The following is a 4003-nucleotide window of genomic DNA, read 5'->3' as shown; positions in this document are numbered from 1 at the left end:
GGAGGGGAGCAAGACTAAAGGGAAGCAAGAAGCAACTTAATTGACTTGTTAAAAAAATCCTAAAAGCCATTTACACTGGCCGAGTATTTAAGTGAAAAATATAGTAACATTTTTTAGCCACTTTGGGAAAGAGTTTGGAAACTCCTCAAAGAGTTAAATATAGAGTTACCATACGGCCAGGATGCACACCCAGGGGAGCAGAAACACACGTCCAGGCAAATGCATATAGCGGCTTTATGTGTGACGGCCAAAAAACGGGGAAAACCGGAATCTCCCTTGAGTGATGATGGATAAAGTAAGTGTGGCGTCCCCACATAACCAAATGTTACTCACAGTAAGGAAGAGAGCAGTACAGGTCTGTGCCACGACACAGGGGACAGCTGAAACCTCTATTCTAAGTGAGAGAAGCCAGACTCCAAAGGCCACCATCGCATGATTCCATTTATATGAAACACCCAGGATAGGTAAATGCATTGAGATAGAAGGTAGATTAGTGAGTGGCGATTGGCTGCCAGGAGCTTGGTGACCGGTGCAGTGGAGAGTGACTGGTACTGGGGAGGGGTCCTTACGGGCGATGAAAATGCTTTGCAGCTACGTGTAGCAATGGCTGCTCCGCTCTGGAGACAGGCTGCAAACCACTGATTTGTACAATTAAATCCAGTGAATTTTATGGCATGTGAATTTAATTTCATGATATATAAAATATTGTTCAATCAGATATGAAGCATGAAACTTTATTCAAGAAGTGATATTAAACATTTAAAATACAACCCAATTAAAATTAGAAGTGAAATATGAGGAAGGAGAAAAAGGCACTGGGGAGGATGGAAGAGGTGACGCTTGGTCGGGAAAGAAAGGAGAACGGAAGAAGAGAAAGGCGGCTGATTCCACGATTTTCAACATAATCGAAAGTTCCTCGGGCTATGGCCTTCAAAATGTTATTATGGATTATTATTGTCGTTCGAATGTCTAATTAACAAGTTTGTCAGCGCCAGCCACATACACCTGAGCTGTCGAGCTGGCGGTTTTGAATCCAGCCCGGGCCAAACAACAATCACATCTGCAACCAAAAAAAGCCAGGTGTTGTGGCAGGCACCTGTAGTCCCAGCTACATAGGAGGCAGAGGCAGGAGACGCGCTTGAGCCCAGGAGTTGGAGGTTGCTGCGAGCTGTGATGCCAAGGTACTCTATCCAGGGCGACAGCTTGAGGCTCTGTCTCAAAAAAACAAAACAAAACAAGTTTGTCATTATTTCCAGGTTTTATAATTGCCCTTTGCCCTAAACTCTTCAGTGGCTTGGTTTTTATTCTAGTTCAAACTATTTTTAACATTCTAGAATGTTATTCTAATGTAATGTGCTGGGGCTATGAAATGTGTCTTGGTTTTCACTATCAGTCAGTGACCAGAGTTGGATTTACATCTAAAAACCATGTAAACTCAAGCTGAGACTTGCCCAGGTACAGGGCATAGATTCCCCATTGCCAAGTTTAATTTTACTATTACAGGCGCATGAGGAAGCCCAGTAGCTGATCTTTCTCCCGCCCTAGTATAGACTTATCATTCTTATCCAACTGCTACAATTTTATGAATACATAAATAATTAATTCAAGTTTCTTTGGCACAAACTGGTCTTGATCTATTCTTAAACTCCGGATGGGTAGAAAGCTCAGCTTGCTGACCCAGGGCCTGGTGTGGAGCATGATTACAGGGTAGGCTGCTTCTAATCGTCAGAAAGGATGCTTCTTAATGTGACAAGATAAGGAGAGAGGTTGAGAAGGAGGTCAGAGTGAAGTTATGGAAACCAGCAGTAGACCAAGAGAGGAGGTGGCTTCTGGTTCTTAGAAGTCGCTGGAGCCTTTTCTCCCCTTCATGGTTGGTCACCAACGGTATTGATTACTCCTGTTATGCAAATGTGTTTTCCTCTCTCCATCTTTTTCCCCAACTCAGTTCCTCTTCCTCTCTAGCCTGGGCCATTGTACCCATTATCTAAACTCAGATGTTGCCTCCCTAAATCCTTTTACATCCAAGAGAAAGATTTCTTAAGTCCAAATCATAACATGCACCTTCCCATTCGTTCTCTGTGCTGTTACAGGCAGAGCTGCTTACAACACAAAGGACTGGGGTTCCCTGGCGAGACCATGAAGCTTCACCTTACCTGAGCCCCTTCCCAGGAACCTGGAGAAATCCTTGCACTGAATGGCCTGAGCCGGCTGATACTCTGAGATCACCCTACTTTGGTCACGATATATGAAAATGGGAGTATGAATTAAAAACAAGGGGGGTGGCAGTGCCCATAGCTCAGTGGTTAGGGTGCTGGCCACATACACTGAAGTTGGCAAGTTCGAACCCAGTCCAGGCCTGCTAAACAACAATGACAACAGCAACAAAAAAATAGCCAGGCATTGTGGTGGGCATTTGTAGTCTCAGCTACTTGGGAGGCTGAGGAAAGAGAATCACTTAAGCCCAAGAGTTTGAAGTTGCTGTGAGCTGTGACGCAATGGCACTCTACCGAGGGTGACATAGTGAGACTCTGTCTCTAAAAATAAATAAATAAATGAATAAAAATAAGGGGGAACCCCAAACCACCAGCTGATAGGTATTATGCAATAAACACATTACAGAAACACAAAGTCCCAGGGTGCGTTGCTGGGGCCAGTCCCCAGGCAAAGTCCAGCCACGGGGTACACTTGAGCCAGGTCTCCAAGTCTGGTTTTCTAAGTTTCTGACCCTGAGTCCTTTCTTGAATTACTGCTGTGGCCTCCAATTGCAGCCCAAATCCCATGAACAGGAAATCTGTGAAAATATTTATAAGAAGGTTTGGAAACTCCTGAGCTAGCCATGCAAAGTCTGATTTTTAGCTAAACTCTCAGAGTTTATGTTCTCACTTGAGGAAATCCTTTCCTACTCTTTGGAACGTCTGTTCCTTATCATTAAAACTATCCTCAAACAGTCCCGGTGCTGCGTTCTTGGTGACTTTCTCCTCCCCAGTCTCACAGTGGGATTAGATACTTAGTGCGTGAAGGCCCATTCCAAGGGTGGCAATCAGGTTTTTTCCAAGTGACAACAGCCTAGTCTTCTCTGTTGTAACAGAAGTCTGAGCTTTGGAAAATGGAAGATGCTGCCCCAGGTAGTGGTGGGGAAAGGTCCACGTGTTGCCCGTCCTGGACTACGACTACACCCTGTTGTCTGGGAACTAACTCGTCACCACAGCATCCTGGAAGTGGGCATTGCAGGACCCTTAAGGATAGAGTGTGGAGAAAGGCCCACTTCCCTGTGCCCAGGCACTGAATATTCCTCACCTGCACCCAGCACACTGTTCTCAGCTCTGCCGACCTAAGCTCTGACTGGAGGCAGCTCAGAATTCGTGCTGGCCTAAGTTGTAATTTTTTCAGGTGAAAAATTACTAAATAGATATGATTGAGGATTCTATTCATATAAGTGAAATTTAAAGAATTTCTCCTGGTCGAGTTGCTGACTTCCTAGAGAATTCTCAGGGTCTTTTGGACATGAAGGCTTCAGTTGGTGGCTGCTCTCTTGAAAGTTTCTTCAGCATCAGGGCTTCTGTTCTGGTGCTTCTCAGATCAATAGGGCCTCCTTATGCTCTTAGACAGAGGAGAAGACCAGATGTTTTCCCACTGGGACGCTGGGCCAGAGCTTGTCACCCTGTGACCTTGAGCCACTCATTCACCAAGGCTTCCCTGCCGCACGCCGTGTGAAATGGGAAGGACAGAGTGGCTGTCTGCAGCCTCACTGGGATACTGGGGCTCCTGCGGACTGAGGGGTACGCGTAGCAATGGGCCACAAAGCTTTTTCCTTCTAAAGTAAATGCTATTAATTGAAATGACATGTTTATTGAAGTTATAGGGAAGTGTCTACCCAATTCTCGTGAATTTCAAGATCCTTATTTTGATATTGTGTATGTCTGTATATGCATATTTCTAGTGAAGAGTGAGAGTTGGTCTCTTAACAATTATATCAAATTAGCTCACTTTTTTTTTTTTTTTT

The sequence above is a fragment of the Otolemur garnettii genome, unplaced genomic scaffold (genome assembly GCF_000181295.1).
Source record: "Otolemur garnettii isolate 467f Iridium unplaced genomic scaffold, OtoGar3 scaffold00039, whole genome shotgun sequence".
Lineage (NCBI taxonomy): Eukaryota > Metazoa > Chordata > Mammalia > Primates > Galagidae > Otolemur > Otolemur garnettii.
The sequence above is the reverse complement of the archived record's forward strand: the minus strand, read 5'-3'. Positions refer to the sequence as shown.